General features: G+C 43.7%; 1 protein-coding gene across 3 annotated transcripts in view; it reads left to right on the top strand.

Moving 5' to 3' along the window:
* The window catches only part of LOC144603566 (neuronal cell adhesion molecule-like), a 352,237-nt gene that overhangs the window by 150,615 nt on the left and 179,079 nt on the right, over window positions 1-22,543 (top strand). Inside the window, exon 1 of one of the 3 annotated variants that reach the window (XM_078416962.1) lies at window positions 965-983. The exons of the other annotated variants lie outside the window; for them this stretch is intronic. The gene's annotated coding sequence lies outside the window, so the exon portion shown is untranslated. Of the gene's footprint in view, window positions 1-964; window positions 984-22,543 lie in introns of those variants that run through there. 3 annotated transcript variants of the gene reach the window in all.

Below are 22,543 nucleotides of genomic sequence, written 5' to 3'. Positions count from 1 at the left end.
CAGATTTTACTGATTACTAATCAACGTACAGGTCCTCCACTGATTTTTTTTTCAAGGTTAATTGGCTTTGGTAAATTGTACCTAGTGTGTAGGATAGTGCTCGTGAACGCGGATTGCTGGTCGGCGTGGACTAAGTGGGCCTGTTTCCACGCAGTATCGCTAAACTAAATTAAAAGTATGTCGTGATTACACAGGGACATCCCTTGTCTTGGATGTGGTTGATGAAGTCAAATGCAAATAATTAGGATGGGTTAAACCACAGAGCATGCAAATTCTGACTATAATTGCAAACCTTGCCGTTTGTGCTTGGAGGTAATATGCAACGGATTGCTTGAAGGTCACAACTGAAACAACAGAATCGTGCACGTATAAGAAATAGTAAAAGTAGTCTTTTACAAGCAAGGATTCATCGCTCCTCTCTTCAACCTAAGATATTGAGATCTTTTCTTGCAAACTTTAACCAATGCAAACTGTCACATTTAACAAATCTAAAAGAATTCTCTCACCATGATACAAACGGACATTACGCCTTCAAATCAACAAAAATTGCGGTGAATAGGATTTAACTGAGTAGTTTTAGTTCTAGTTTTAGAGATACAGCACGGAATCAGGCCCTTTGGCCCATCGAGTCCACAACGACCAGCAATCCCCGCACATTAACACAATCCCACACACTCTAGAGACAATTTACACTTATACCGAGTATACAAACCCAAGCTAATTAACGTACACACCCGTATGTCTTTAGAGTGCGGGAGGAAGCCGAAAATCTCGGAGGAAACACCGAGAATGTCGGAGGAAGTGGTCACGGGGAGAAAGTACAAACTCCGTACGGACAGCCTTTCCTCCTGTATTTAAGGGAATGAGTATTCTGCAGTCTCTGTGAAGAAGTCTGCAGTCTCTGTGAAGAAGTCTGCAGTTTAGACTGTCAGAAGCGTTTTCCCAGGGTGGCAATGTCCAACGCCAGAGGACATAGCTTTAAGGTGAGAGGGGGAAAGTTTAATGGAGATGTGAGGAGGAAGTTTTTATTTTACACAGAGTAGTGGGGGGTTGGAATGCATTGCCAGGGGTGGTGGTGAAGGCAGATACGGTAGTGGCGCACAGTGGTAGAGTTGATGCCTTACTGTGCCAGAGACCCAGGTTTGATCCTGACCACAGGTGCTGTCTGCATGGAGTTTGTACGTTCTCCCCGTGACTGCATGGGTTTTCCCCGGATGATCCGGTTAACTCTCTCACCCCAAAGACACACAGGTTTGTAGGTTAATTGGCTTCGGTAAAAATTGTAAATTGTCCCTAATGTGTAGGATAGTGCCACTGTACGGGGATTGCTGGTCGGCGCGGACCCGGTGGGACGCAGGGCCTTTTCCGCACTGCATTTCTAAACTAAACTAACTAAACTCGAGGCGTTTAAGGGGCTTTTAGGAACATGGAAGTGCAGGGAGGATGTGGATCATGTGCTGGCAGATGAGAACACTTTAACTTGGCTTCATGTTTTAGCACAAACATTATGGGCCGTACCAGTAATGCCAGCTCATTACTGAGACTGACAGCATCAAACTGTAAAACAAACTGTAAAACAAATACCTGTGCTGTACCCTTCCATGTTTAAGAGCACTTGTGTAATTCTTGCTATTGAGGGCGTGCAGCGTAGGTTCACTAGGTTAATTCCCGGAATGGCGGGACTGTCGTATGTTGAAAGGCTGGAGCGATTAGGCTTGTATACACTGGAATTTAGATGGATGAGGGGGGATCTTATTGAAACATATAAGATAATTAGGGGATTGGACACATTAGAGGCAGGAAACATGTTCCCAATGTTGGGGGAGTCCAGAACAAGGGTCCACAATAGATCCAAGTGGAAGTGCAGCTTCCAGTGTAGATGCGTTGTTGATTCAGATGCCTAAATGTGGAAATCAGTGGTAGTGGAAACCTCATGATCATGGAGTGGTGCATTCCTGACAATGATACTTAGCTACAGCCATATTTAGAGATACAGATTTTTTAGATTTAGAGATACAGCGCGGAAACAGGCCCTTCGGCCCACCGGATCCGCGCCGACCAGCGATCCCCGCACATTAACACTATCCTACACACTAGGGACAATTTTTTAAAAACATTTAATTAACCCAGCCAATTAACCTACATACCTGTACGTCTTTGGAGTGTGGGAGGAACCCGAAGATCTCGGAGAAAACCCACGCAGGTCATGGGGAGAACGTACAAACTCCGTACAGACGGCGCCCGTAGTCAGGATCGAACCTGAGTTTCCGGTGCTGCATTCGCTGTAAGGCAGCAACTCTACCGCTGCGCCACCGTGCCGCCATATCTTTCTACCTGCTCCATTCAACCATGGTGGATCAATACCTTTTCTCAAGGATGTTTCTCATCCTTTGACCACTTTCAGTCTTGAAACATAGAAACATAGAAAATAGGTACAGGAGTAGGCCATTCGGCCCTTCAAGCCAGCACCGCCATTCAATATGATCATGGCTGCTCATCCAAAATCAGTACCCCGTTCCTGCTTTCTCCCCATATCCCTTGATTCCGTTAGCCCTAAGAGCTATATTTTTATTTTTTATTATTATTTTTATTTCTTTATTTATTTTCTCCGGTCAATACAATACAACAGATTGACCATACAATTGTGAAATAGTACAAAATCATTATATCAAAAATAAAACAAAATAATCACACATGATATTCTCTGACCGAACGAAAAGGTGGAGGCAGAAGCCAAAGCTTGCGGTACCTCCCCTTAATACTTAACAAAGCATTACCCTAACTAGCCAAAATAGCAGTGAAACAAAACAACAAAACAAAATATAATAAAAAAACTCAACCTCGTAAGTCAGAAGCAGACAAACAAACAATGGAAAGAGACACAAATATAATCAAGAAACTTTTGTCATGTCAGTCATTTATCAGTGCTGATCACATATTTAGTATCTTTCAAATATAGTGTTTTTGAACATTTTCTTAAATTTACACATATTACTACACTCTTTTAATTAATTGTTGCAACTATTCCATAAATTGACCCCTTTAGCAGTCACGCATCTATTTTTCATATTTGTCCTTACTCTCTTTTTTCAAACATATAATTTCCCCTGAGTGGATACCTGCTCTTCCTCACTGAAAACAAACCTTGGATACAGTCAGGAAGTGTTCTTTCTTTTGCTCTGAACATAATTTGTAGAGTATTAAAGTCCACTAGGTCCATACATTTTAGGGCATATGATTTCATAAATAATGGGTTAGTTGGGTCATTATAACCAGCCTTATTGACAATTCTTATGGCTCTTTTTTGCAGTATGAAGATTGAATTAGTGCTAGTTTTGTAGGTGTTCCCCCATACTTCCACACAATATGTAATGTATGAAACAATGAGTGAGCAATATAAAGTAAATAGTGAATTTTGATTAAAAATATCCTTAGTTTTGTGCAGTATTGCAATGGATTTAGACAGTTTTTATTTGATATGTTTTATGTGAGGTTTCCAACAGAGTTTATGATCTATTATCACTCCCAAGAATTTATTTTCATACGCTCCTTCAATTTCTACATCATTAATCATAAGTATTACCTCAGAATTTATTTTACGATTTCCAAACACGATAAATTTTGTTTTACTTAGATTTCGTGACAATTTATTGGTATCAAACCACTTCTTTAGGGTTTCCAATTCCCCTTTAACTGTGTCCAAAGTTTGCTTCAAGTTTTTCCCTGAACAAAATAAATTAGTGTCATCCACAAATATAACACCTTACAAATATCATTTATGTAGAGTAAAAAGAGCTTTGGACCCAGCACCGAGCCTTGCGGAACCCCACAGGTAACCTTCAGAAGTTCTGAATCAAAATGATTTACTTGAACATACTGATATCTGTTTTCAAGGTAGCTTCTCAACCAGGAGTATGTTACTCCTCTAATACCATATCTTTCTAGCTTATTCATCAGTAAACCATGACCAATGGTATCAAATGCTTTTTTTGAGATCAATAAATACTCCCACAATATATTCTTTATTAGCAATTGCAGTTGAAATATTCTCTACTAGTTTTAACTCTCTTTTGAAAACATCCAGTGAATTGGCTGAGAATTCCACAGATTCACAACTCATCTCAGTTTATAAATGGGCTACCCCTTATTCTTGAAGCACTGATATCCCAGATGCTCAGCAATTTTACCAAAGAGAGTTTGTCAGAGCATGTTAACTGTTTCTTTCTCAACGGGTGCTGCCTGAACTACTGAGTATTTCCAGTACATTCTGTTTTAACTTTGGATTTCAAGTGCCTACAGTTTGTCTTTGCTTTTCAACGTGGGGTGAATGTCCTTGCAGCTCAGTTATATTGAACTAAGTGGCACCCTAAATTCAGAAAACAATATTTTAGCAGCAAAGGAAAGCGATGATTATTGAAAGTGAGAAATTGCATTGTTGAAAAGGTGAAGGAGATGGCTTGGTGTGGAAGTTAGAAATATGTTTTGATATTTTTGTTGGTCGCAGAATACCAGAGCAGATTGCTTGTTGAAATAACCGTGAGCCTTGAATTTAGCTAATGGTTTAAATGTCTAAAAATGTGTGAATAACCGTCCTAAGGGAGCTAGATGTGTTTGTATGAAATTTTGCTGCTTGCTATTTAAGAGAAGCAATGACCCGTTCATTCCAAACAGGTTGACAGCTGCTTTAAACAGCAGATGGAGGTGTTTATTGTGAACATGTGAGTACTTGTATCTAAATTACTGTACAAAGTAATTTCAGTGCCTGAGCGATTGATGTGTTTCAAATCCAGTGTCACAAATGATGGAATAATATTTTGCTAATCAATTTTAATTCTTTATTTCTGCATCATGGCCAGCTGGAGATTGCTCTAAGAAGCTTGGTGTACAGTGCTTTCATATTTTATAACAGCTGCCTGCCATATTATCCCTGTTTAAAATTTGCAGAATTTACCATTAAATTATTTTTTCGCAATAACCCGGAGCAATTTGCTCAAGATGGAGCTTCCAACATATGGGTGTCGATCTGGTGCAGTGTTGCAGCTTAGCGATTCTGATGAGACTTTAGACTTTTGAGATACAGCGTGGAGACAAGCCCTTTGGCCCACCTGAGTCTGAGCCGACCAGCGATTACTCCGGACACTAGCACTAATCCTGCACACGAGGGACAATTTACGGAAGCCAATTAACAGACAAACCTGTCTTTGGAGTGTGGGAGGAAAAAACGCGGTCACAAGGAAAAGGTACCAACCCTGTGCGGACAGCAGCCACAGTCAGGATTGAACTCGGGTCTCCGGCGCTGTAAGGCAGCAACGCTACCCCTGCACCACTGAGACAATACCAAAGCTAGAGATGCAAGAGGGTGCAGATGCTGGAATTTGGAGTAAAAAAAACAAACTGCTGGAGGAACACAGTGGGTTGAACTGCATTTCTGGAGGCAATGGATATTCCATGTTTTGGGTAGAGACTCTGCTCCAGGACTGAGGAGGAAGATAGTATGTAGCAGTGTGAGATGAGATGGGATGGATGGAACCAGGTAAGATGCTATTCCATCAACTCATCACCCAATTCCAACTATCCCCTACCATCCTCTGTCTCTCCCTGTCCCCTGTGAAAAGAAGTGGCCTTTTTTTTTTCCTATTAGGCTCCATCGATCAATTACCAACCCCTGTTTCAAGAATCACCCCCCCCCCCCCCCACCTTCTCCCACCAATTTTTCCCTGTGACCTATTCTTCCCCACTTTCCCACTAATTCCACCACTCATCTCTTCCCAGTGGCCAATTAACCTGTCGCTGAACACCTTTGCTCAGTCCGCCTTGGCCTACATGATCTCCCGGTTGCCAAACACTTTAATTCCCCTTCCCATTCCCATTGTGACCTTTCTGTCCTGGGCCTCCTCCATTGTCAGAGTGAGACCAAATGCAAATTGGAGGAACAGCACCTCATAATTTGCCTGGGCAGCTTACAACCCAGCGGTATGAATATTGATTTTTCTAACTTCAAGTAGCCCTTGCATCCCTCTGTCGCCCCCCTACCCCCACCCAAGTTGTCGTATTAGTTTACCTGTCGTCCTGTCGTAAATTTCACTGTCTGTATAACTCATCACCTACCCCACAGCCAACAATGGACCATTGTGGGCTCCACCTTTCCTTGATCATCATTGCTTTTTGCATATCATATCATATCATATCATATATATACAGCCGGAAACAGGCCTTTTTTCGGCCCACCAAGTCCGTGCCGCCCAGCGATCCCCGCACATTAACACTATCCTACACCCACTAGGGACAATTTTTACCTTTACCCAGCCAATTAACCTACATACCTGTACGTCTTTGGAGTGTGGGAGGAAACCGAAGATCTCGGAGAAAACCCACGCAGGTCACGGGGAGAACGTACAAACTCCTTACAGTGCAGCACCCGTAGTCAGGATCGAACCTGAGTCTCCGGCGCTGCATTCGCTGTAAAGCAGCAACTCTACCGCTGCGCTACCGTGCCGCATTCGTCTGCCCTATGTACCTTCAATATCCCTCATTTCCCTTTCCCCTGACTCTCAGTCTGAAGAAAGGTCTGGACCCGAAATGTCACCTATTTTATGTTTCCAGAGATGCTGTCTGTCCCACTGAGTTACTCCAGCTTTTTGTGTCTATCTTCGGTTTAGACCAGCATCTGCAGTCCCTTCCGACACAACCTGTCAACCTGATGGCCTTGGGATGTGCACATAGACCATATCAGAGGGGTAAATGAGCAAGGAAGTTATCCCAAGCAAACACCAACGCACTTAAAAAGTGTCTGAAAAGTTGTGTATGATGATCTGATGTTGTGAAAGACTCCATATAAATGTAAATCTTCCTTTCCTTTTCAATTGATTGTTCCCCGGTTTCTTTTGATAACCGAGGGAATTCGGGCACCATGTCTTTTCACACTAGATAATGATTTTTTTTTCTTCATTCTGAGATTGATGGCATAAAGGTTTTAATGGTTGTCGGCTGCATGTCTTCAATGCAAATCGAGTTTGGGCCATTGTCACACAGTCCCCAGTGAGAGTGAGTTAGACAGCATCAAACAACTCTTAATTCGAGACTGATTAACAACTAAATTGGCAATCCCACTCACTTGGGCCAAAGACTGTGGGAAAGATAAAAATGTTACACAAATGAACTGTGATAATGAAGAACATGTTTACAAAAAAAAACAGGGGCTGGGCAAAGATGTTACCACTGTGTGAGCTTTACCCAGTATCGAGAACCTTACGTGAGCCAGGAGTGTTTAGTTTTGGTACGATACTCATAAGGTCATACATTTTCAGTGTATCATATCATATCATATCATATACATACAGCCGGAAACAGGCCTTTTCAGCCCTCCAAGTCCGTGCCGCCCAGTGATCCCCACACATTAACACTATCCTACACCCACTGGGGACAATTTTTACATTTACCCAGCCAATTAACCTACATACCTGTACGTCTTTGGAGTGTGGGAGGAAACCGAAGATCTCGGAGTAAACCCACGCAGGTCACGGGGAGAACGTACAAGCTCCTTACAGTGCAGCACCCGTAGTCAGGATCGAACCTGAGTCTCCGGCGCTGCATTCGCTGTAAAGCAGCAACTCTACCGCTGCGCTACCGTGCCGCATTAGGCCATTTGGCCCATCAAATCTACTCCGCCATTCAATCATGGCTGATCTATCTCTCCCTCCTAACTTAATTCTTCTGCCTTCTCCCCATAACCTCTGATGCTCCCGCCACACAAAATATTCTGTTCCCAGGATTTGTGTTGCTCACTATGATTAAATTCAATATTGGGTGATAGGGGCCCTCCCAGTCAGACCCTTCCTGCACCATTGGTATCTTACTACCAGCACACACTGCCCTCAGGATGGTTGCTTCGGAAACGATTTCACACAAACAGTGGTGGGTGTGAGAAACCATTGGACAGGTACATGTATAGGACAGGTTTGGAGGGATATGGATCAAGAGGAGGCAGGTGTGACTAGTGTAGCTGGGACCTGTTGGCCAGTGTGGGCAAGTTGGGCTGAGGGGCTTGTTTCCACATTGTATCACTCTATGACGCTATGACTCTCAGAGACAGTTGCCCACCTCTTCGCAGAGTGTGGATTTGTGAAGAGAGTCTGGAGAAAACCGTTTCCTCACGGTGGCGCAGCGGTAGAGCTGCTGCCTTACAGCGCCAGAGACCCGGGTTTGACCCTGACTACAGTTGCCTGTCTGCACAAAGTTTGTTCATTCTCCCCATGACCAGCGTGGGTTTTCTCCGAGATTTTTGGTTTCCTCCCACACTCGAAAAACGTACAGGTTTGTAGGTTAATTGGCCTGGTGTAAATGTAAAATTGTCCCTAGCGTGTGACAATAGACAATAGACAATAGGTGCAGGAGTAGGCCATTTGGCCTTTCGAGCCAGCACCGCCATTCAATGTGATCATGGCTGATCATTCTCAATCAGTACCCCGTTCCTGCCTTCTCCCCATACCCCCTGACTCCGCTATCCTTAAGAGCTCTATCTAGCTCTCTCTTGAATGCATTCAGAGAAATGGCCTCCACTGCCTTCTGAGGCAGAGAATTCCACAGTGTGTTAGGGTAGTGTTAATGTGCAGGGATCACTGGTCGGGGCAGACTCGGTGGGCTGAAGGGCTTGTTTCCGTGCTGTATCTCTAAATTAAACAAAAAAATTAGTAAGTTCAACAATGGGCGAGAGGGGCGCTCCCAGTCAGACCCTTCCTGCACCATTGGTATCTTACTATCAGCACACGCTGCCCACAGAACGGCTGCTGTGGTGAGGAGACGGTTGCCCACCACTTTGCAGAGTGTGGATTTGTGAAGAGAGTCCAGAGAAGAATGCAAGTGTCCCTGTCACGGTTTATCCCAAACAGCTCCGTAACAGAGGACTCTCTGATTTACGGACTGTTCCCAAGGACACATTCGGAGATGGACATCAAGTGCTGCTGGAAGACCTTCATCTCGGTGAAAGACGCTCTTTGGTCTGCCTGAAACGTGTTGATCTTACAGCAGAGCCAGATGTCAGTCAGTGAATGTTTCCAACTGGCCCGCTCCAGACTGCAGGAGTACATGCTGAGGGACGCACTGAAGCTCGGTGCAGCCAACGCCAAGGGGAGTCCAGGGTCCTTCCGCTGCTGGGACATTGGGGAGCAGGGTGAGGTGCAAATGCCCCTTAAAAGAGGGAAGGGATATAACCCTAGGGGGGCCACGTGAGTGGTTAGGATGCCGGGGAAAATGATTCTTCTGTGAACACCACCAAATATGACACCAATGAATGTATGTATTCTGAATAAAGTTTTTTATTTTTTTTTATTTTTTTATTCCGTGAATATCAAGAATGAAAGAGATTAATCTTATGATTGGATCAAACACCAGCCAGTTTGATCACGGATGATAAGTTGTTTCTGGTTCTCTTTTTGAAGTTTTGTGTCAATTGAACTGTATGAACCAAAGCTAAATGTACTCAGCATGAAAACATGCAACAAAGACCAGGCAGGTTAGCACCACTGGCTGACTGACTGACAACATTGGTTAGGATTCGGGAGAAATCTCTATAACTGTTCTTCAGTGCAGAGGCATCTTTAACATCCCGTCGAGCGCCAAGTTGGGGTCCTGATTAGATGTGGCAATTGCTTGTTGTAGCTTCTTGCACCACTGACAGCGCAGCACTCCTGGGGCTCTGAACGTGGAGGCAGGAACTGCAGATGCTGGTTTACACAGTAGATAGACACAAAGAACGGCACGGTGGCGCTGCGGTAGAGTTGCTGCCTTACAGCGAATGCAGCGCCGGGTTCGATCCCGACTACGGGTGCTGCCTGTACAGAGTTTGTACGTTCTCCCCGTGACCTGTGTGGGTTTTATCCGAGATCTTCGGTTTCCTCCCACTCTCCAAAGGCGTACAGGTGTGTAGGTTAATTGGCTTGGTAAATGTAAAAACTGTCCCTTGTGGGTAAAGAATAGTGTTGATGTGCGGGGATCGCTGGTCGGCGCGGACCCGGTGGGCCGTAAGGGCCTGTTTCCGCGCTGTATCTCTAAACTAAACTAAAGTGCTGGAGTAACCTCGCGGGACAGGCAACCTGGAGAGAAGGGTGATGTTTCGGGTCGAGACCCTTCTTTGTCACCCATTCCTGCTCTCCAGAGATACTGCACTGGGTGACGAAGAAGGGTCTCGACCCAAAACATTACCCGTTCCTGCTCTCCAGAGATACTGCACTCAGCATGTCAGTTTTAGTATTGTGCATAGGCCTGGTGCTATTATCCATGACATCCTGACTGAGAGGCACGATAGCTGCAATTACCAATTGTGCTGCTGCAATGGGCATGTTATGTTGGGCAAGCTGTGTGCACACTGCACTCATGCACCTTGCAGCTGTTTCATCTTGCACCTTGCAGCCAAGTTCCATTCGGCCCAATACGTTGAGTTGGCAGAACTCGGCCAATCTAATGGTCAAGGTGTTCCTTGAAAAACTTTGTGTTACGGCGATCGGTCATGGCGCATGTATCCGACAGAAACTGCACCGCAAATGGTGTCCCGAACATAGGTTTAGTTTAAGATAGACACAAAATGCTGAAGGCACTCAGCGGGTCAGGCAGCATCTCTGGAGAAAATGGATAGGTTCAAAAGTCAGTTATCGTCACCTATCCATTTTCTTCAGAGATGCTGCCTGTCCTGCTGAGTTACTCTAGCATTTTTGGGTCTATCTTTGGTATAAAACAGCAAATGCAATTCTTTATTATGTTTGGTTTGGTTTGGTTTGGTTTGCATTTGGTTTAGTGAGACAGCATGAAAATGGGCCCTTTATCCTAACGATCACCCATACACTAGTTCTGTGTTATCCTGGTTTTGCATCCTACACTCGGGTCTATCTACAGAAGCCAATTAACCTACAAATCTGTATGTCTTTGGAATGTGGGAGAAAACCGGAGCACCCGGAGAAAGCCCGTGCGGTCACAGGGATGACCAAGGTGCTCCATCTACCCTAGTCCCACCTGCCTGCATTTGGCCCATATGCCTCTATTTTTTTCCTGCCCATGTGACTGTCTGAATTTTAGATTTTAGATTTATTTTAGATTTAGAGATACAGCGTGGAAACAGGCCCTTCAGCCCACCGAGGCCGCGCCGCCCAGCGATCCCCGCACATTAACACTATCCTACACACACTAGGGACAATTTTTACATTTACCCAGTCAATTAACCTACTACATACCTGTACGTCTTTGGAGTGTGGGAGGAAACGAAGATCTCGGAGAAAACCCACGCAGGTCACGGGGAGAACGTACAAACTCCGTACAGACGGCGCCCGTAGTCTGGATCGAACCTGAGTCTCCGGCGCTGCATTCGCTGTAAGGCAGCAACTCTACCGCTGCGCCACCGTGTCTTTTAAATGTTGTAACATGGTTGAAAGAAAATTGCAGTCTTGGTCATCTGCGCAGTAAGTCCCCAACCCTGGGATGGTTTTCTCACAGAAATTCACTAAATTCACCCTGAATAATTTTTTTTCATTGGAATACAGTTCCACGTTACTCTCTGCGATAGAATTTCTAAACCCCAGTTTGTTACTGTGATAGCATAACACAGAGTGTGCACTGTCGTAAGTTGTTTGCAATCATTGTCTTGCCCTTGTGCCCATGAAATAAGGCTTTCCATTTAAGAAAATATACCACTTGGAATGGAAAATGTATTTGATTACCTTGAAAATCCGTGGCGACGTTTATATATTAATACACTGAGTACGTATAAGAGTGTATTAAAGCAAAATTCTGCCGAATAGATTTCCTTTCTGTGCTTTATGTAACAAAATTGGAAACCTAATTATGGAACAGCATGCTTCCAATTTCAGTGCACACACAAGGCACAGTGAGTCTCCCCACTTCCCTCCAGGGTGATCGGCAATGATGAGCAGTGAAGGCATCTGAATAATAAGAAAGTGTTTGAGGCAGCAAGTCATCAGCTCTATCTCTGCGTTTCAAACTGATGAACTGAGAGGCCTCTTGACTGTCCCCAGTCAGAGAGTGGTGAAGGTGTGGAATTCTCTGCCTCAGAAGGCAGTGGAGGCCAGTTCGTTGGATGCTTTCAAGAGAGAGCTGGATAGAGCTCTTAAGGATAGCGGAGTGAGGGGGTATGGGGAGAAGGCAGGAACGGGGTACTGATTGAGAGTGATCAGCCATGATCGCATTGAATGGCGGTGCTGGCTCGAAGGGCTGAATGGCCTACTCCTGCACCTATTGTCTATTGTCTATTGTCTATTGTCTATTGTCTATCTCATCTTTCCATTTCAGATGCTTCCACGAATGTGACTTTTGTCACAATATTTATAGATTAAAGAGATTATTAAATGCACTTTTCCCCCCTATTCCTGTCCCCGCCAATACAAAGATCAATTGCATTTTACACAATGTTCCTTCCCCACCTGCAAAATCATTCCACAAACTTTTGTCTTTCATCGGAAAATGCAGTTTACTAATTTTTGCCTTGCATCCTATTCTCTCACTATTGTGATTGAACTGGAAAGCATCACTTTAATCAATAATTCAATGATACTTTATTGCCACATGTGCCTGAGTTCAGTAAAATGCTTTGATTTGTATACAACCCAGTAAAATCATATAGTAGACCTCACCTAGGCAGTACACAGGTGTTGCCACCTTTTAGTGCTGACAAAGTGACAAAAGTTAATCGAACAGTCCTATCTCTTGATTGCTGCCGCACGAGGCATTTGGCTTCCCCCCTTAAAATGTCTTTTAAATGTTGTTATGGTACCTGCTTCTGCTATCTCCTCTGGCATATCATTCCATGTACCCACCACTCTATCATCCCACACATCTCTCTCAACCATTCCTTGCACAATGTTGTACAATTACAATGTTTAAAAGGCATGAGGATGTGTATATGGGGAAAAAAGGAATGGTTTAGTGGGATACGGGCCAATTGTAGGCAAATGGGACTAAGTCAGGGAGGCAACTTGGTTAGCATTGACAAGTTGGGTTGAAGGGCCTGTGTTGGTACTTGATAGGTTCATAAAGTGGTAAATCATAAGTGATAGTAGAATTAGGCCATTCGGCCCATCAAGTCTCCTCCGCCATTCAATCATGGCTGATCTAGCTACCCCTCTAAACCCCATTCTCCTGCCTTCTCCCCGTAACCTCTGACATCTGTACTAATCAAAACTATCCATCTCTGCCTTAAAAATATCCACTGACTTGGCCTCCACAGCCTTCTGTGGCAAAGGATTCCACAGATTCACCATCCTCTGACTAAAGAAATTTCTCCTCATCTGCTTCCTAAAAGAACGTCCTTTAATTCTGAGACTATGACTTCCAGTCCTAGACTCTCCCACTAGTGGAAACACCCTCTTCACATCCGCTGTATCCAAGCCTTTCACTAATCTGTATGTTTCAATGAGGTCCCCCCTCAGGGAACTCCAGCGAGTACAGGCCCAGTGCCGACAAACGCTCATCATAGCTTAACCTGCTCTATGATATTCTATCATTGACTATGATATAAAAGTTGTCCTGGCATAATTTATACGCAATCACTCAACAAGTTACTTTTGAGATTGGCCGGTTCCACAAGTGCCCTGGTATTTCAGTAGACTTACAGTATACGGTTTGTATCAGAAAGTAGAGCACTCTCTCTGATGAGCTCGTTAAGACTGAGACCCATTCGCTCTGTCCAACCAAACAGTTGAACAGTTTGCGAATCTTCCGTCCTTTGTACTTGTATTTAGTGGAGAATAATACACTTGTTTTTGCTCAGTCCATTCTGTGTAAGTAAAGAACCCAACATGCAGCAAGCTCGAACAGAAGCCCTACACACACAAAATAGCAGAGGCATTGTCTCTGTCTCCTGGCAAAACACTAGCTATTTTGGGGCAGTCGTCATGGAACAACACGCTGTGAGCCTTATTAGAATCATCACAATTAACACAAGAGGACAAAAATTGACATGCAGATTGTGTCTTGAACAAAGATAAATGACCAAAAGCGCCACTATAATGTGAACATTGACCGAACGGATGTGAGATAGATCCATAGTTTGGTCAAAGAGTTAGGTTTTAAGGAGGCTTTATAAAGAGGAAAGTAAGGTCATAAGGAATAGGAGCAGAATTCGGCCCATCAAGTCTAGTCTGCCATTCAATCATGGCTGATCTAGCTCTCCCTCCCAACCACATTCTCCTGCTTTCTCCAGGCCCCATAACCTCTGACATCTGTACTAATCAAGAATCTATCTATCTCTGCCTTAAAAATATCCACTGACGGCCTCCACAGTTTTCCGTGGCAAAGAATTCCACAGATTCATCACCCTCTGACTAAAAGACATTTCTCCTCATCTCCTTCTGAAAAGAATGTCCTTTAATTCTGAGGCTATGACCTCTAGTCCTAGACTCCCCCACTAGTGGAAACTAGGTAGTCAGGAATTCAGGTGTGATGTTAGTATAGCTGAGATTATGGACTTCAATGGTGAGTGAGGAAATGGTTTGTAGGCAATTCAAGATGGGTTAAGAATTTAAAAGCGGAGGTACTGGGGAAGCCAGGAACGGATGCATTGAGGCAAGATGTATTCTGATCCAGCAGTAGGCATTGCTGCTGTGACAGACAGGTTTGAAGGTGTGATATTAGTTTAATTTAGTTTAGAAATCCAGCATGGAATTGGGACAATTAACCTACAAGCCCGCATTTCTTTGGGATGTGGGAGGAATCTGGAGCACTGGAGTATACACACGTGAACATGCAAACACCATGTAGACAGCACCTGAGTCCACACTGACCACTGACCACCTGTTCACACTAGTTCTATGTTATTCCACTTTCCCATCCACACCCTACACATTTAGGGTCAATTTTACACTGGTCAGTTAACCTACAAACCCTCGCGTCTGTGGGGCGTGGGAGGGAACGGGAGCACCCGGAGGAAACCCATGAACCCATGGGGAGAACGTGCAAACTCCACGTAGACAGTACCCGAGGTCAGGATCAAGCCCAGGTGGCAGGTCTACTTGGTATTTCTGTAGACTTGCAGTATATGGTTTATATCACAAACTAGGGCACTCTCTCTGAGTGCTCATGGCTGCTCCGCTATGTCACCAGTTGAATATTAGCTTGATTATTAGGTTGAATATTAGTCGTGGAAAATGTTAAGAAGAGGAAGGAAGAGAACGTGTTTGAGCGGCTGTGATCGTGCAGAGATGGATTGAAGCCACGATGGCTTTAAATTGTTGAATTTGAAAAACGTTTGACCTGGTGGTGAAGAGCGAGTGATATATTTCCATGTCATGGTTGAGGGGAACCCACAGACAATAGTCCACTCCGCCATCTCCAGGTGCAGGTTTGCCACCATGCTGTGCTGAAACCTGTAGATGGTGCACCTGTAGAAGCATCCATGGTGCTGTGGTGGCAAAGAGTTTGTTTAACATTGTGACCAGTCAAGTCGGCTGTTTTATCCCATTGTTGGAGTTGTTTCACTGAGCCATGAGGAGAGTATTTTACCTCCAGCTTCTGGGCAGTAACAGCGTTTGGGGGCAATGGGGGGTTATTGAGGTATTAGATATATTTTAAATATTAACACCATTTTCTTGACTGTTTATTCACTTTTCCGCTACCTGGTGTACTCATGCATGGTTAGATTTGCCTGGATAGCATGCAGAAGGTGCAAAAGATGTTGTCCCTTGAATGACTGCACACCTTTCTGATATTTTATGATTTCCTTTTAATGTTTCAGCCATTAAAAATGACTACTTTGGGTTTTTTTTTTAAATGATTGGTTCCACGATTATTTTTTGGGGAAAGAAAGCTTACTTGCTTGGTGTGGTTTTTCCAGCAGTGCACCATTATGGTTGATGTCTTCATGGAGCCATAAAGTTACATCACAAATACACACCAGTCTTGCCAGAGGTGCTGTAGAGTAAATAGAATGTACCCTGTGGTTACAGGTGCTTTCAACTCAAGGGCTGACAGCACATGTTTCTTCAACAGCCCGGCATCACTCACTCTGGTCATGAGTGTTTTATTGTCATAGTGCACTGTAAACATAGTGCAGTGTAAACAATATGATAAACAAGAGAGAAAAAAAAGTTCAGTGTGTGTGTATATATACACATACTCACATATACACACATATGTATATAGATCATACATGTATGCACCCACACAACATACGTACACATACATGCAACACGCGCACATACGTACGTACGAAAAAACAAACGGGCGGTAGGAGAAAAAGGTGGTATGAAAAGTGAGGCAGAACATTCACTACCTTCAGCCACTTTGAGCTGAGTTATTGCTGTCTATATCCATGGTTACGCAGAGCGATCTCTGGTACTGCAGTACGATGCAAAAAATCACCTCTGATCGGCGACTTGTTTATCGTTAGAGCAATTATAAAGTCTTGTTACACTGCACTCCCGTCAATCATTTGAATGTATTTTATGTTATGGGGATGCCTCTTGAATATTGATTCCAAACCTTTTGCACTCTCATCTCTTTGAACATAATCTTCCGTACCATGGTGTACGGCAACTTAATTAGGACCGGCGCACATCCGCCCCAGAATGCGACTACTCTAACAGATGATCACGGTTCTCCAGATGAGGTCTGCCTGGGGGCTCTCTACAAATTGGTCGTCTAAGGTGGGGATAAAATGTGTTACATGGACTTCACTCCGACTCAGTTAGAATCAGCCACTTACCAACCAGGTGGAATAATTCATATTCGATGTCAATCAGCCTCCTCTACCCAAGGCCAAGCTGGGGAATGTTTCTTCTGAAGAGGTTTGGGAATTAGAGGTGCGAATGTTTGATCGAGAACGACATGATGAAATGAGAATATGTGCCCAATCCGCAAAAATGAATCGAGCTCTTGCAATCGATTGAGTCAAACCCCAGCAATCTCCAATTATGATATCCTTAAAGCGGAAGAGGGATAATGAGGTAATTACATAAAGGCTCCCAGCTCAAAATCGGAAGCAAGGGGCATGATTAGTTGGAAATTTCTCCCAATGAATCTGATTTGTTTCAAAGCTGAAATTGGTGTTAAATTGTGGTGACAGCTACATAATATGACTGATGAAAAGCAGCCACGCTGCATGATAATGTTTTCTTTCCTGCCGCAGAGTGACAACTCATAGATTGAAGTGGCAGTATGAATTACAAAGGACAGCCCCAATCAGTGTTGTTTCCGTGGTGCTTCTGAACGACTGTCTTTTGATTCAGAAATGGAGAAGACTCGCCAAGTTAAACAAGAGCCTGAATTAGATAACGTGAGGAGAGAGAATGGCACCCATTCATTATGAGAATATATATCATGGGAAATAAAGGCTCTAATCTGCCCAGTGATTGTAATGTGTAATATGACCGACCTAAAGGACAGTTTCATTTTCAATTCAGTTTAGTTTAGAGATACAGCACAGAAACGGGCCCTTCGGCCCACACTGACCAGCGATCCCTGCTCATTAACACTATCCTACATGAGGGACAATTTTTACATTTACACCAAGCCAATTAACCTATAAACCAGTGTACGAAAGAACTGCAGATGTTGGTTTAAATCGAAGGTAGACACAAAATGCTGGAGTAACTCAGCGGGGCGGGCAGCATCTCTGGAGAGAAGGAATGAGTGAGGGTTCGGGTCGAGACCCTTCTTCAGACCTATAAACCTGTACGTCTTTGGAGTGTGGGGGAAAACCGAAGTTCTCGGGAAAAACCCCACGTGGTCACGGGGAGAACGTACAAACTCCGTACGGACACGCACCATATAGCCAGGATTGAACCCGGCTCCCCGGCGCTGTAAGCGCTGTAAGGCAGCACGTCTACCATTGCACCACCATGCCGCCCCGACTTTCTTGAACCTTCTGTAGCAGGTGGATGGCTGCTGAGTGCATCATTTTTCTTGTGTTAGTAACAGAGAAAGTATTTTTTTCTAGGGTTTTGTGGTAACTAGAATCCGGCAATCATGGTCACTCAATAGTTCATCTGAGACGATAAAGGCTGCTGGAAGGAGCTCATTCCCCAAAAGGCATCTTTCACTTTTTGTGTTATATGATAGGTGTTCAGTAGAAACATGACGTAGATGTCTGCACAGTCAATACAAGAATAAGAATTGATTTAATTGAGGTGTTTTAAAAAAATTACATGATTAAATTTAATTGAGGTGTTTAAAAAGATTACATGATTAAATTTAATTGAGGTGTTTAAAAAGATTGTGTGATTAAATTTGACAGGGTGTACGATGATAGAATGATTCTAACCCTGCTCTTTTGAAGAAATTGTCATATTTGATTTTTTTTAATTTCCCCCGCAATTTCTACTGCAATATTCTTGCCCTAACTATTTGCCCAGTTCTCTTTTGAAGTCTGTCAGGTGGAGCAGCTGGTGCTGGTTTCGACCGAAGATAGACACAAAGTGCTGGAGTAACTCAGCAGGTCAGGCAGCATCTCCGGAGAAAGGTCATCAGACTGAAAAAGGGTTGTGATCCAAAACATCACCTGTTCCTTTTCTCCAGAGATGCTGTCTGACTTGGTGAATTACCCCAGTACTTTGTGTCTCTTTAGCAGTTTGCTGATAATTCTGTGCCCGCTGGCTTATCATGCAATGTATGTCCCTAAGGGTCTCGATCCGAAACGTCACCCATTCCTTCTCTCCTGAGATGCTTCCTGACCTGCCTGCTGAGTTACCCCAGCATTTTGTGAATAAATACCTTCGATTTGTACCAGCATCTGCAGTTATTTTCTTACATGTCCCTTTAACCTGTGACTTCTTGGTACCAAACTTCTACCATTTATTTGTTCCATCGAAGAACTTCAGGATGTATAAAAACATCCCTTCTTGGCCTTTGTTGGAAAGAAAACTACTTCAATCTATCCTTCCTTTACTGGTGAGAGACACAAAAAGCTGGTATAACTCAGCAGGTCAGACAGCATCTCTGGAGACAAGGGACAGATGGCATTTCGGGTCGAGACCCTTCTTCAGACCTGGGAGATGAAAGACATAGACGGTGATGTAGAGAGATATAGAACAAATGAATGAAAGATATGCAATAAAAGGAACGATGATAAAGGAATCAGGCCATTGTTGGCTGTGTGCTAGATGAGAACGAGTACAGACAGTGGGACTAAACAAGATGATTTTGAAGCTGGTGTGGCTTGGGTGGAGGAGGGATGGAAATAGAGGGAATGTAAGGGTTATTTGAAGTTAGAGAAACTGAATCCCCACAGACATGGAACCATTTGAACCAAATCTTTTCTTTATCTTTCCTGTCCTGCCAGAAGACTGACCTGGACACAATCCTTTTTGTGCACAATCCGCAGGCATTGCCACTTTCATTTCACTGCACATCGTGTAAGTGTATGTGACAAATAAACTTGACTTGACTTGACTTGACTGTAGAATTGGACACACGATTTCAGTTGGGATATAGTATAACCGCTTAGCTTTCATAGCTGTACTTCTCGTTGCAATGTCCTGGACCCATCTTATTAAATATCTGGCTAATGTATTACCTTCCACTATTTGAATAAACCTATTTGTTTCTGTTGTGTCGGGAAAAAAACTGCAGATGCTGGAAGGTGCTGGAGTAACTCAGCGGGTCAGGCAGCATCTCGGGAGAGAAGGAATGGGTGAATTTTCGGATCGAGACCCTTCTGGGTCTCGACCCGAAACGTCACCCATTCCTTCTCTCCCGAGATGCTGCCTGACCCGCTGAGTTACTCCAGCATTTTGTGTCTACCTTATTTGTCTCTGTTTCTACTTTAAAACAGTACTGTTTACATTGCATTGTGCATCTTTTGTCAAAAATGTATCGCCCAGCATGTCCCACCTGCTTGCGTTTAGCCCATATCATTCCAACCTGATCCCACCCATCTGACCCTATCCATAACGGACCTAACATACCTTTTGAATGGCAGGTTGCACAATATCAACTGCCCTCATCCAGTTAACAACAAAACAATTATAATGTATGTGGGTATACACATGCAATTTAGCTGCAACGATGAAGTATAAGACAAAGGGGCAGAGCTGTGAGAATATGTGCAATTGGTTTATTCCTCTTTATAATTACATTGTGGGCAAGTATCTTATTTGCATGCGACACACTGATTTCCTTTTTTGAAAAGAATTATTCACATTATTTACCGAGTTACCTGCAAAATTCCAAAATCCTTTTGATCCCAAAAGAGCTTGTGTTGTTCAGATGGTCTCCACTTCTTGGCTTGATAAAGGTATTTATTGTGGGATCTCAGTGGTGTCACTTTGGTCTGTCTCTAAGTTTTGATTCTGCCACAGTAGGATGCAGCATCGTTCCGCACTTTAACCAGAATGTTTGCTGATTGATGTTTCGTTGTTAAGCTTCAGTGCCCCTGTAATACTTGCTTCAGCGCTTGATGGCTGTCATTGATGTCTCTCCGCTGCATCTTGTGTTACTGGATGCTTTGGTGAAATAAATACATGCGTGGTAGACACTCTGTTTTCCCTAAAAAACAAGTAGAAATGAGCGAAACTGAGGGCCATTAGCCCAGGTGGTTCTCTGGATAAGTACTGATATGTGCTTACAGATCTCAAATCTTCAACAGTACACTTTGTAGCGCTGGATCTAACATGTTTCACCGCAACGCATTTGAAGTGACTGTGTACTGAAATGTTATCGATGCCTAACTCACAATAATCAACATGTATCCTTTGGGACGGTTTCCCTGGACATTTCCATTTCTGACTCTTATCCATTTTGTGGCTGATGACAACTACTGCTGAAAGTATCACGGCCGTTTCAATATATAGATTAGTCTGCAACATATAATATTGCAGACTAACCTAACTCGCTCACTTCCAGAATTCTTAAGTTTGAGTTTAGCTTATTGTCACGCGCACCGAGGTACAGTGAAAAGCGTGTGTTGCGTCTAACCAGTGAGCAGAAAGACAATACACGATCGAGCCATCTACAGTGTACAGATGCATGAGAAAGGGAATAACGTAAATAACGTTTAGTGCAAGATAAAGCCAGTAAAGTCGGATCAAAGATAGGACTTTGTTAAGTCCGTAAGACTCAGTAAAGTCCGATCAAAGATAGTTCTCCAATGAGGTAGATAGTAGTTCAGGACTGCTCTCTGGTTGTTGGTATGATGGTTCAGTTGCCTGATAACAGCACGCATGCATAACCCACATGCCATTTGCCATTCCTCACCCAAATTCCATCATCCAGCACCTGTGGTCAGGATTGAACTCGGATCTCTGGTGGTGTAAGGCAGCAACTCCACCGCTGTGCCACAGTAGGTAATGGACATTGCTTATCACCAATGTCCTGGTTCAATGTCATCTTGTACTCACCACACAGTTGACTTGCATTGTTCGCCTTATGTTCTACTATAAATAGTGCTGTTCACTAGATCTCTATTTTGGTCTAATTAATTGAATCCTGCTTCCTCCTGGTTCTTGAGTGCTCACAGGTGACAGATTTTTCAATTCTATTAATACAGACATGGTGGCATGGTGGTGCAATGGTAGAGCTGCTGCCTCACAGCGCCAAAGACCCGGGTTTGATCCTGACTACGGGTGCTGCCTGTGCGGCGTTTGTACGTTCTCCCCGTGACCTGCGTGGGTTTTCTCCAGGAGCTCCGATTTCCTCCCACACTCCAAAGACCTACTGGTTTGTAGGTTAATTGGCTTGGAATAAATGTAAATTTTCGCTCGTGTGTGTAGGATAGTGTTAGTGTGCGGGGATCACTGGTCGGCATGGACTCGGTTGGCCGAAGGGCCTGTTTCCACGCTGTATCTATAAACTAAAACCAAACTAAACAAATCAGGACATTCTTACTTGTAGTCACCATATATGCACCCTGAGAAACTTCCTCCCATTTTCCCAATTGTATGTTTGCATGATTGTTCTTTGTTTAATATTATCATGTGTACCGAGATACAGTCAAGGATAATTGAACCATCCATGTTGAATTATCTTTCCAGTCCAGCTTCGTTTCTCTGAGCCAGTTTTGCCCATGAATACTGATTTATGTTATCAGCTGTAACCATGACTAGTTCTGTTTGTTGACCAATACAACACACTCAACATTTCATCTGGCCTACAGTCTTAAATACTCCCTTGATTATTTTTTGAATGGTATGGGATCTGAATGCTTCTTGACTAAACTGAATTTATTATAAGGGGAAAATCAAATGTCAGGGGAAATTATACGAGTAATGGCAAGACCCTTAACAGGATTGATGTACAGAGGGATTTTCGGGTCCAACTCCATAACTCCCTGAAAATGGCAACGCAAGGAGACAGTGTGGTAAAGAAGGCATCAGGTGGCCTTGCTTTCATAGATCGTGGCATTGTGTGCATTGAGGGATTGAATGCAATGAGTGCATAGAAAGCACATCAACACCTCTACTTCCTTAGCAGGCTTAGGAAGTTTGGCATATCCCTGACAACTCTCACGAACTTCTACAGCTGCACCACAGAACAGCTCCATCCAATATCGCAAGAAATTGCAGCGAATTGTGGACGAAACCCAACCCCCCCTTCTATTGCCTCCATTTAT

Source organism: Rhinoraja longicauda, chromosome 20, assembly GCF_053455715.1.
Source record: "Rhinoraja longicauda isolate Sanriku21f chromosome 20, sRhiLon1.1, whole genome shotgun sequence".
Lineage (NCBI taxonomy): Eukaryota > Metazoa > Chordata > Chondrichthyes > Rajiformes > Arhynchobatidae > Rhinoraja > Rhinoraja longicauda.
The sequence above is the reverse complement of the archived record's forward strand: the minus strand, read 5'-3'. Positions and strand labels throughout refer to the sequence as shown.